The sequence below is a fragment of the Triturus cristatus genome, chromosome 2_2 (genome assembly GCF_964204655.1).
Source record: "Triturus cristatus chromosome 2_2, aTriCri1.1, whole genome shotgun sequence".
NCBI classification, from domain to species: Eukaryota; Metazoa; Chordata; class Amphibia; order Caudata; family Salamandridae; genus Triturus; species Triturus cristatus.
Genome location: NC_140582.1, coordinates 1086553160 through 1086565272, shown reverse-complemented (window position 1 = coordinate 1086565272; position 12113 = coordinate 1086553160).

The following is a 12113-nucleotide window of genomic DNA, read 5'->3' as shown; positions in this document are numbered from 1 at the left end:
ACCATGCCTCTGCAAGGGACCGCAGTGCTCCAGGTAAACGCAAGCTAATGGTTTATCTGAAATTAATAGGGGCTTCTGCGCAGGACGTTTCACTGTAGAAACTTTCATCTTTTGGCATATTTCACATTCCAAAACATAGTTTTTGGTCTGTTTCCTAATGCCAGGCCACTAATTTCTCTGTTTTCAACGATACTGTGGCGGAAACACCTGCATGGGCAGAGGCTATCCCTTCATGTGCTGTTGGGATCAGTCCTAATCTACGTTCCATGTTTGGAATTACCCTATCCCCCACTCCAGGGATTCAAGCAAACGGAACGTTGTTCGCATCAATTATATACGAGTATTTGAGTGGAAACTTTTTAGGCAATGTTGCACCACTGCCTTTGCTTGAAGCATTGACAGCCAACAATATCTCACTGTCTATTTTTGTTTTTGAACGAGGGATCGCAGCTACGGAAGCAGTTTGCACAGCCCCTTTCATGGCTTAGTCAGCCAATGAATTCCCTGCAACGTGAACGCCATCACGTTGATGACTCAGCGTGTGTATCACGTGAGTGTTTTGTAGTCCGTTTCGCAACTGATCTACTTGTTCACAAAGCGTTTTATGCTTGATTGTGCCTCCTTTTACATCTTTGAAATCATTTTGAAGCCAATTCTGTAAATACTCATTGTATGATTGTACACAGTAAAAAGAATTGCACACTATAAGTGTGGGGAATTCATGATCCGTATTTTGAAGTGCCAATTTGAATGCTTGTAGTTTAGCTTGCTGAGCTGTGCAATCTCCTAGAGATTGTGTTTTAGAAACCATCAGTCGGAATTTACCATTGCTCATACGACCTTTAACGATCGCGCTGGCTGCACTGTAAGCTTGCTTACTTTTTTGGGGGGAAAATATTTTTTATTGAGCACTGCATATAGTTCACAAATGCATACCTTAAGTAATATGCGTTTTGGAAACATTACAAAAGAGCAACTTGGGAGGCATCATGTTCGCATATTGTAACGCAACAGACGTAACGTAATAGTAGCTCACAGGAAGTACAACATTTCTTATAACATAAGTGGACAATCTACAACCTCAGGTAGCTAGTAACAATTTGTCACAAGGAGAGCGGGGAGGACAGTCGGCACGGGGCTGAGTGGTGGGAGGCTCGGGATTTCACGGGCCCTATGTTTTATAATCCGCAGGAAGACGCATGGACAGCTTCAGGAATCGAGGACACGACTACAGCAGACGCCTTCCCCTTTAACTGGGATGAGCTCACGGACAACCCCGCCCAGTATGATGACACCACGGGCCCGCAGCCAATAAAATCATACGAAGAACAGTACGGAGTGTGTACGAAAACCGGAGCGGGAGACTTGGAGAAGGAAGGACGTGAGAGGGAATTCAGAGAACGAGAGCGAGAACAAGGAGAACGAGGACGCCCTGAGGACCGAGGACGGATGCCGAGGGTTGAGAAGCCGGAGACAGGAGGACTCCGCAACCACGTACCGCCGAGCCGCGCCCACAGAGGAGCGTGGCTAACCCAGGTACGTGACCGTTTCACGGGCTGGGTCGGGAGGCGGGAGAAGGCGGAAACTTAGGATATCGCCGCTCGCCGACTCGATTGTGTCTGCACTAACTCCTTCCTCACTTGCACTGGTCCCGTTGCACATCGGCCGTAGCCTAAATCGCACCTGAGCACCAGAGTGTTGTCCTCACTTCCCCGTCCCCGTGTGAGAATAGAGAGAGCTTGTTTACTGACCGCCTCCTTTGCTTCTGTCTCTCTTTTGGGTCGCCGGCACCTCGGAGTCCTCTACGCTGCCACAACTGACCGAGGGACGAAGCATCGCAAGATACGAAGCCGGAGCCACTAACACCCGACAGAAAGCAGAGACTTGTTCCCCTTGAGGCCAAAAACCCCCCTACTGGTTTGAAACAATCTGGCTGCGTCCACTAAAAGGGACTTTATCAAAATAAAACCATCCCTGACTAGACGTAGAGTCTTGAGTCATTCATCTCATCCGCTCACAGTGGTGGAGAATGCCGGCACAGATCCGTCCATCTGCACTTTAAAGATGGATGCCCTAATTCAACATATTATCAAAGGACAGGAGAAGCTTGAATGGGCGGTCGAGCGCCAGATGGCTTCCGCCAGTGCGGACCGCGACGTTTTCAAAGACACGATAGCGGCCCAGTTGGAGGGACTCCAGAAGGTGGTGATGGATCCTCAGGGCACCCCAATTCGTGAGACCAGGGGGCCGAGCCAGTCAACCCCCGCAGGTCTGTCCCTCCAAAAGTACGTGCCGGGAGAGGACCCAGATGCTTTCCTCACAAATTTCGAGAGGGTAGCGCGGGCCTGTAGCTGGCCCCTGGAAAAATTGCCTTTTTTCTTGGCTCCTCTTCTGGTGGGAGAGGCTCAAGCCAGGTGGCCAACGCCAACGGAGAAACACCGTATGGAACAATTAAAGGCATCATCCTGGATCACCTGGGCCTAGACGCAGAAGCGTATCGGGTGAGGTTCAGGAGAGAGAAAGGTGGACCTGGGGGAAATCCCAAAACGCTATTCTTCAGGCTTAAAATGGCGGCCGACAAATGGCTAACTCCCGGTACCAGCTCCAAAGAAGAAATCATGGAGAAAATATACCTGGAGCAATATCTAGAGGCATTGCCCTACAACACTCAGCGGTGGTTGAGACAGCATAGCCACCTGACGGTCCATCAAGCCGTTGAGATGGCCACGACTTTTTCTAGAGCCCAACCAAAGGGGTACAGTGGGGAGGGAGAGAAGCCACGTATGATTCCCCTCAGACCTGAGAAGAGGCTCAAACTCCCGGAACCGATAAGACCCCGACACACGAGGTTCGAGGTCCCAGGACTGAAGGGCCCCCAATGCTTTGACTGTGGGGAGTGGGGCCACATTGCCCGTGTATGTCCAAAGAAAAGACCAACGGAGGAACCCATGGAAGTGGGTTACATACCCAAATCTATTCTGTATACTGCGGAGATGGGGACGGCCTTCCATGTGAGTGTGCAGGTAAACGGTCACGTCATTAGAGCCCTCTTAGACTCAGGATGTAAGCAGTCGGTGATCCAGGAGTTGTGGGTTTCGCATGACCAAATCGTCCCTGAGGCCTCGGTACACATTAGATGTGTACATGGAGACGTGAAACCATACCCGGTAGCTGTCATCCCATTAGAACACTCGGGAGGGGTCCAAAACCACATAAGGGTCGGAGTACTGGATGAACTCCCGGAAGACCTCATTATCGGAACCGATAATCCGGACTTCTTGGACCTATTCCAACGAGTGTTGAACAAACCAAAGCAGGGTACTCGAAAAGGGGGTGGACCTTTAGACACATCTTCGGCCCTGATCACCCCCGAACCATGGCTTACGGACCGTAGCTTCAAGTTCGCTCAAGCCAATGACACCACCCTATATAACGCCTGGGAACAAGCTCACAGTACCACCGATTCCGAATCACCTAGGTACCCCAGGTTTCTCATCACAGACGGGTTGTTATATAGACAGGCATCCCCCACGGATCCCCACCAGCTGTTGGTACCCAAGGCCTTTAGGGAGCAAATAATGTTTTTTTCCCACTCGCATATCCTGGCTGGACATACTGGGTCGGAGAAAACAACACAAACGGTACTCAGGTATTTCTATTGGCCTGGGATCTACCAGGACATCAAAACCCATTGCCAAGCCTGTACAGTGTGTCAGAAGAGGAATACTCATCGGCCTCCTGGAGTCCCCTTGCAACCACTACCTGTGATAGGAACTCCATTCGAGAGGGTCGGGATGGACCTGATAGGGCCCTTACCCCGCACAAAAAAGGGTCACTTATACGTACTGGTCATAGTGGACTATGCCACCCGTTTTCCCGAAGCTTTTCCCCTGAGGACTCCCACTACCCGGAATATAGCAGACTGCTTCCTGGAGCTATTCTCTCGGGTAGGCTTCCCCAAGGAAGTTCTTACAGACCAGGGGACGCCCTTTGTCTCTCGCCTGATGAGAGAAGTCTGCAGACTCCTAGACCTCAGTCACATCAAAACATCTGTGTACCATCCACAGACGGATGATCTAGTGGAGCGATACAACGGTACACTAAAAAGCACCCTTAAGAAAATGTTGGAGGTAGAAGGATTAGAATGGGACCGCCTCTTACCCTTGGCCTTGTATGTCATCCGCAGTCAGGTGCAGAGCAGCCTCGGATGTTCGGCCTTTGAGATGTTATACGGGCGCCAACCTCGCAGCCTGTTGGAGATGACTAAGGAGGTGTGGGAGAAGGAAGAATCCCTGGAAGCCCGGGAAATGCTGGATTATACTCCGGCATTGAAAACGAAGATAGGGAAGCTCCGCGATCTCGCTTACACGAATCTAGCGAGAAGTCAAGAGAAACAGGCCCACTATTACAACCGGGGCAAGAAATGGAGAACCCTAAAGGTGAACGACTGGGCCTTGGTGCTTCTTCCAACATCCACACACAAGTTCCGGAGCGAATGGAAGGGACCATATAGAGTCGTCGCCACTATCGGGAAGACCACGTACAAGGTACAACTGTCCCCCAGTAGGACCCAAGTTTACCATATAAACATGCTAAAAAAATGGATAGGCCCTCCCCCGAAAACGGCCTCACTCTCACTGCCTACGCAGGGGAAAGGAGGGAACACGCTACATCAACTACCAATCAACACCGAGCTCAGTCAAACCGAGAGGGACGAGCTGATGGAGGTCCTGCAAGTCCACTCTAGCATCTTCTCAGATCTCCCTGGGAAAACACATCTCGCTGAGCATCACATTGAGACAACCCCAGGAAAAGTGGTCAAGCAACGCCCCTACAGGATACCCGAGGCAAGGAGAAAAGCAGTCCAACAAGAAGTACGAGACATGATGCAGTTGGGAGTCATCATACCGTCCAGAAGTGAGTGGTCCTCCCCTATAGTGATGGTGCCAAAGCCAGACGGGAGTATTCGTTTTTGTATGGACTTCAGGGCACTGAATGAGATCTCGTCCTTTGATGCTTATCCCATTCCCCGCATCGACGAACTTATAGAGAAATTGGGGGAGGCCCGATACATCACCACGTTGGACCTGACTAAAGGGTACTGGCAGGTACCCTTACGAGAGGAAGATCGGAAAAAGACCGCTTTTTCTACTCCGGAAGGGCTCTACGAATTCACGGTGTTACCCTTTGGACTGCACGGCGCCCCGGCCACCTTTCAGCGCCTCATGAACACGATTCTACAACCACATCAAGCTTTTTCCTCCGCTTACCTTGACGATATCGTAGTTTTCAGTCCAAACTGGAAGACCCACCTCCAACATCTGCACACGATCTTCCAGGCATTAAGAGCCGCCGGATTACACATCAATTCCAAAAAGTCCAGGATGGCATTCCACAAAGTGAACTATTTAGGATATGTCCTGGGTCATGGCCTAATAGCTCCCCAATCAGAAAAGATAAAAGCCATCACTGCTACCCCTTTCCCTTCCTCAAAACGTGAGATGAGAGCATTCTTAGGGTTGATAGGGTATTACAGGCGCTTTATCCCTAACTTCTCTGAAGTGGCAACCCCCTTAACCAACACTCTCCTCAACGAGGTCAGACCCTCCGTATTTCACCATCCCACAGAACAGATGTTACACGCCTTTCACACTCTCAAACACATCATCACTTCCAGTCCGGTACTGTCCTCTCCGGACTTCTCACGTCCCTTTATCTTACACACGGATGCCTCGAACCATGGGTTGGGGGCCGTCTTTTCCCAAGAGACGGGTGACGGGGTTGAACACCCCGTTGTCTACATCAGCAGGAAACTGTTCCCTAGGGAGATGAAGTACCCGACAATAGAGCGTGAATGTCTAGTGATAAAGTGGGCCACGGATAAATTACGCTACTATCTTGAGGGGCGTCACTTCCTCCTCTATACTGACCATGCACCCCTCCAATGGATGAGCCGGAACCTCTCCAACAATCCTAGGGTTCTCCGTTGGTTTCTATCCCTCCAGCCTTTTTCCTTCACTCTCAAACATAGGAAAGGAAAAGACAATGCTAGTGCGGATTACCTTTCCAGGATATTTCCTCTCCCCGATCGGGAGAAACCGGTGGTGGAGGAGTGTCACAAGGAGAGCAGGGAGGACAGTCGGCACAGGGCTGAGTGGTGGGAGGCTCGGGATTTCACGGGCCCTATGTTTTATAATCCGCAGGAAGACGCATGGACAGCTTCAAGAATCGAGGACACGACTACACCAGATGCCTTCCCCTTTAACTGGGATGAGCTCACGGACAACCCCGCCCAGTATGATGACACCACGGGCCCGCAGCCAATAAAATCATACGAAGAACAGTACGGAGTGTGTACGAACACCGGAGCGGGAGACTTGGAGAAGGAAGGACGTGAGAGGGAATTCAGAGAACGAGATCGAGAACAAGGAGAACGAGGACGCCCTGAGGACCGAGGACGGATGCCGAGGGTTGAGAAGCCGGAGACAGGAGGACTCCGCAACCACGTACCGCCGAGCCGCGCCCACGGAGGAGCGTGGCTAACCCAGGTACGTGACCGTTTCACGGGCTGGGTCGGGAGGCGGGAGAAAGCGGAAACTTAGGATATCGCCGCTCGCCGACTCGATTGTGTCTGCACTAACCCCTTCCTCACTTGCACTGGTCCCGTTGCACATCGGCCGTAGCCTAAATCGCATCTGAGCACCAGAGTGTTGTCCTCACTTCCCCGTCCCCGTGTGAGAATAGAGAGAGCTTGTTTACTGACCGCCTCCTTTGCTTCTGTCTCTCTTTTGGGTCGCCGGCACCTCGGAGTCCTCTACGCTGCCACAACTGACCGAGGGACGAAGCATCGCAAGATACGAAGCCGGAGCCACTAACACCCGACAGAAAGCAGAGACTTGTTCCCCTTGAGGCCAAAAACCCCCCTACTGGTTTGAAACAATCTGGCTGCGCCCACTAAAAGGGACTTTATCAAAATAAAACCATCCCTGACTAGACGTAGAGTCTTGAGTCATTCATCTCATCCGCTCACACAATTCCAAGAAATGCTATCCAGTGCAGTACCCATTTCACCCCCACCCAAAATAACCCTCCCGAAACAATAACCCAACAGAACAATTAACATAGGTGCCGCTTTATAGACTAAACACCCCGTTGATGTACCTGCGTCCCATGTGTTTCAGGTCTAAGAACCCCAGCAAGGGGAGTGTACCAAGGGGGGGGGGGAGGAGAGAGGGGGGAAAGAAGAGGGGGGGAGTAATAGAAAGAAAGGATAGAAGGGGAGGGAGTATGAAACCCAGCCAGGGAAAAGGGAGTGAAAAGGGGGGCTCCCAGGCAGGGTACAGACAGACATGAGTCTGCCAGCTCCTAACCATCCGCACCACTCTCCTGCAGACCATATTGCGATACCACGGGATCAACTTCCTCCATTGCCTTAAATTGTTCTACTAGGTGTGCCCAGTCCAGTGAAATCGCTCGCTTCCGCTGCCCCTTATACTCTTCTCGGTATAAAGCCTTCCTTTCAGCCACCGCCCATCTGCCCACCTCTTCGCGCCAAGCGCCCACTCGCGGCGCTAGGGTAGACTTCCAGCGTTTTGTTATCATACTTTTTGCCAATATCAGAGCCAACCCTGCAAATCTGCGTAACAACTTTGCTTTTTTAGGGAAGGGGAATAACCCCAAGAGGCAGGCCTCAATGGTGTCCTATGGTGTGCGCCCCGTCAACACCGCCAGCCCCCGAATAATCTCTGACCAAAACCCCTGCAGCCGTGGACAGTACCATATCATATGTAGGAAATCAGCGTCAGGTGCCTTGCATCGTGGGCATGCCTCGGACGCCGTGGGGAACATCTTTTGTATCGTTGCTGGGGCAAGGTACGCTTTATGTAGAATAAACAACTGGATCGTTTTTAAGTGGCAAATCCGAGAGACTCGCCGGGGATGCTCTAATATTTGTGCCCATTCCCTGTCTTCCAATTCCCGCCCCAAGATCAAGTCCCACTTCTGCCTGAGATGTAGCAGTGGAACATGCAAATGCTCTCTCAAGCCGCGGTAAAGCCAGCGCACCAGGTATCGGCCATGTCCCATAATGTGTAATGACCTCAGCAATTGGAAAGTTGGGGGTTCTACTCGATCCATGTACCAATAAGTTTGAATGAAACGCACTACACCAGCATGCGTGAGAAATAAGGTGTCAGTCACTGAATTGGCACGTGCAAACTCGTCATGCTGCATCAGTTTGCCCTCGAGAAAGAAATCCCCGATTGTCTCCACCCCCTCCCGAGTCCACCCCTGTAGTTGGATCATTGATAGTACCCGTCGCCTAGTAGGCAGTCCACATAGGGGGATATTCGGGGCGTACGGAGATGGTAACCTAACCATCTTTTTCGCCTGTGCCCAGTACTGCAATGCAACATGCAACAAGTAAGGAGGATCACGCAACTTCTGTGCACCTGGACACAGCTGCAATTGAAGAAGCCCTTGTTTAATAATTCCGGTGTGTACCCAATTTCGAATAAATTCTTAGCCGCCAACCAATATGCCAGCCACTGTAATTGTCCCGCTATGCAATACGACTTAAAATCAGGCGCCCCCATGCCTCCTACAGTACTGGGCAGCTGTAACTTAGTTAGCGCCAATCGACGCCTGCCCGCCCCCCACACCAAAGATAATCATAACGTATCAACCAATTTAAAAATCCAGGCCGGCAGAACCACTGGTAAATTCACAAAGTAATAAAGGAGGTGGGGTAGCATGACCATTTTCAACACCGCCAAGCGGCCCGCCTCCGTCAGTGGCAACGAAGTCCAAAAGGCGATCTGGGAGCGCAGCGAGTTAATGGCGCAAACTACATTACCGTCTATGGTATCAGCGTCAAATCTATAAATATGAATCCCCAGGTATTTAAAAGTAATAGGCTCAACTCGGAAATGCAATTCACCAAATTGGAGTGTAGGAGACGCAGCGGTATTATAGAAGGCGAAGGCTACCGATTTAGTAGCATTAAGACCCAAGCCCGATATTGCCCCGAATCTAGAAAAGACAGCAGCTATTAGGTGTTTATCGACCTCCAAATCACGAAAATGTAACAGCATATCATCCGCGTACAAAGATACTGAATGTACCTCCCCACGTAGCGGAATGCCATATGGGACCATAATCTGACGCAGGTGCTGTGCAAGAGGCTCAAGGGCCAACACAAATAGCATGGGCGATAAGGGGCAGCCCTGACGAGTACCCCTCGATATTAAATACAAGGAAGAGATGGTCTTACCCGTCTTAGCACGCGCCGTGGGTCCAGTGTACAAAAATTTAATCCATGCACAATAGGAGTGGGGCAGGCCAAATTTAGACAACAACGCCAGCATATACGGCCAGCTAAGAGTATCAAAAGCTTGGCGCACGTCTAATGACAAGCAGCCAGCAAGCGGGAAAGAGTCAGATGCCGCGTGCATCAAAGCATGAAGCCAGCAGATATTAAAAGAGGTACTGCGTTGGGGTACGAATCCACATTGGTCCGTGTGGATCAGGCAGGGTAGATGTGGAGGGAGCCGCAATGCCAAGACCTTACTGAGTATCTTATATTCTGTATTCAGAATAGAGAGTGGCCTGTAAGACAGAAGGTCAGTCGGTACCCTGTCCGGTTTCAATAAGGACGTAACGATCGCCTCCTTGGTAGTAGGAGGCAAAACCCCATTCTCCAAGGAAGTAGTATAGAGTTGCAACAACCTTGGGATCAATTTATCCGCAAAAGTGGAGTAAAACTCCACTGGAAGACCGTCTGAGCCTGGCGTCTTATTGCGGGCCAGCGCCTTTATCGCCACTCGAATTTCTGCAGCAGTAATCGGAGCAGCCATCTCCTTGGCCACCGTATCAGAAACCTTAGGAAGCTGAACCTCGGACATGGGGCGGCATAATTTTCCTGAAACACAGCATTAATCTCACCCTGAGATGTAACCAATACATTATTAACCGTGTGCACTGCTAGAACTGGAGTAGGACTCCACGTTGGCTGGATCAGTCTTGCCAATAGGGTACCCGCCCTATCCGCCTCAGAGTGTGTACGCTGGGTATAAGCATCAAAGTCTAACAGGTGTAGGCGCTCTAATAGCTCTGCATACTTAATCCTAGCAGACTGTAACGGCTCTGCGCCGTCCACACTCCCCTGGGCCGCCACCTCCAAAGTCTGCAACTCCCTCTCCAGGTCTGTAATGCCCCTGATCGTTTCCCTCCGTGACCCTGCCAGAGACCCCATGGCAACCCCATGTACCGTCACTTTGAAGGCCTCCCATTCAATAGCCCTGGACGAGGCAGAACCTTAATTTTCAACAAAAAATGTGTTAACAGCTGTAGACAATGCTGCCCGATATACCTGGTCTTCTAGTTGTAGAGGCTGCATCCTCCACGTTGGAATAGGAGCTGGGGAAGGGCCCCAGGACAACCGCACTTCGATAGGATTGGGGTCGGATATTGTCTTGCCCTGAAACTCACAATGCGTGATAGCAGAGGAGAGCTCTGGAGAGCAAAGAAAATGATCCAGACATGTGTGTAACTTATGGGGGTAAGAATAAAAGGAATATTCCCTCATATTCGCATGCATTGCCCTCTAGGTGTCTAATAAGCCCCAGCCTAGCGCCCAGCGAGTTAAGGTTACCGCCAGCGCCCTCGCTGCCGTGTTGAGTAAGGGAGGATGGGAACGATCTAGGCCAATGTCAAATACTGTATTTAAATCACCACCCAGGACCCACGGGACATGGGACCAGCCAGCAAGCGCCCGGGATACCCGCGCAAAGAATGCCTCTTGGCCTGTATTTGGTGCATAGAGGGACCCCAGCACAACCTGTCTACCATCTAATGCTCCCAATAGAAGAACAAACCGGCCCTGATCGTCAACTCTGCATTCAGTAAGAGAGAAGGGAATGCCCGCCCTAACCCAAATGGTAGCCCCCCGGGAAAAGGCTGAATATGCCGTCGCAAATAATTGACCACGCCATCTCCGTTGCAGCTTCGCGGTTTCAGTGGGGATTCAATGCGTCTCTTGAAAACAAATTATGTGGGCTTTACAGCGATGTAATTGCGCAGCTATTCTATGACGTTTAGCTATGCAGATCTTCCTGAGTGTAGGGCATACACAACTAGCGTCATAATCACTAGTAGCTATACCCACCTCATTTTTTTCATTTCTTTTAACTAGGCTGTTTACCACTTTATTAAACACATTTTTTCGTGGACAAACAGTACCTATTTTATCCTTTCACCACATCTACACATTCTAGGGCCCCTTACCCCCACAGCACCCTCCGGCAGGAACAGAAGATCCCCGCTAAAGAGCCCCATTATTGGGAGCCCGTCAGGAATTGCAGCGCCGACCTGACGAGGGGCAGGCTCAAATGATGAAGCATGACACCTAGCTTGCTGGGTGTGTGAGAGCCCTAGTTCCAACAAAAGGGTTTCCCCCTTCCATGACACACTATTATACCGCTGATACTTTTACCTTTCCTTCTCTGACCAGAGGAACTTTGTATTCTTTTTGTATTATTGTTTAGCTATGCAACCCATACCTCGCACATTCCACGAAACCAAGGTATAAGAATTAACAGCCGGCATCATCAAACAGAATAAAGAACCCCCCCCGAGCCCAGCCCACCCAATCTCACCCATTCCCCCCGGAGCCTCAGACCATTCGGCATAGATACAACAAATTCAACAAAATCCCAATACTGGGTCGAACGCCCAAACATCGTTCGACCAAACCATGCAAACAAAATAAGCATACTTCACATACAACCAATGCTACCGCCTTTGGGGGAAGGTCGCTAACACCAGTAACAGTCGCGTAAAAGCAGTAAGGCACACATGGGAGCGCCCAAAATGTGGCCCGGGCCAGGGACCTATTCATCTGTTCCCACCTGTCATAACGGTGTTCATGTTCTATGATGCGTTGCCCGACAGGCATGGCGCGTGTGACGAACTAGAACTCTTCAATCCCCCCGCCTGCCCTCCAGAATCTGCTGACGATTCAAAGAGTCGGAGATCGAACTTTGTGTGAGATGACCCTTCTTACGCCTTCGAGGGGGGCGTTGTGGTTTGGGCAATGAGGAGTCCACGCGCCTCAT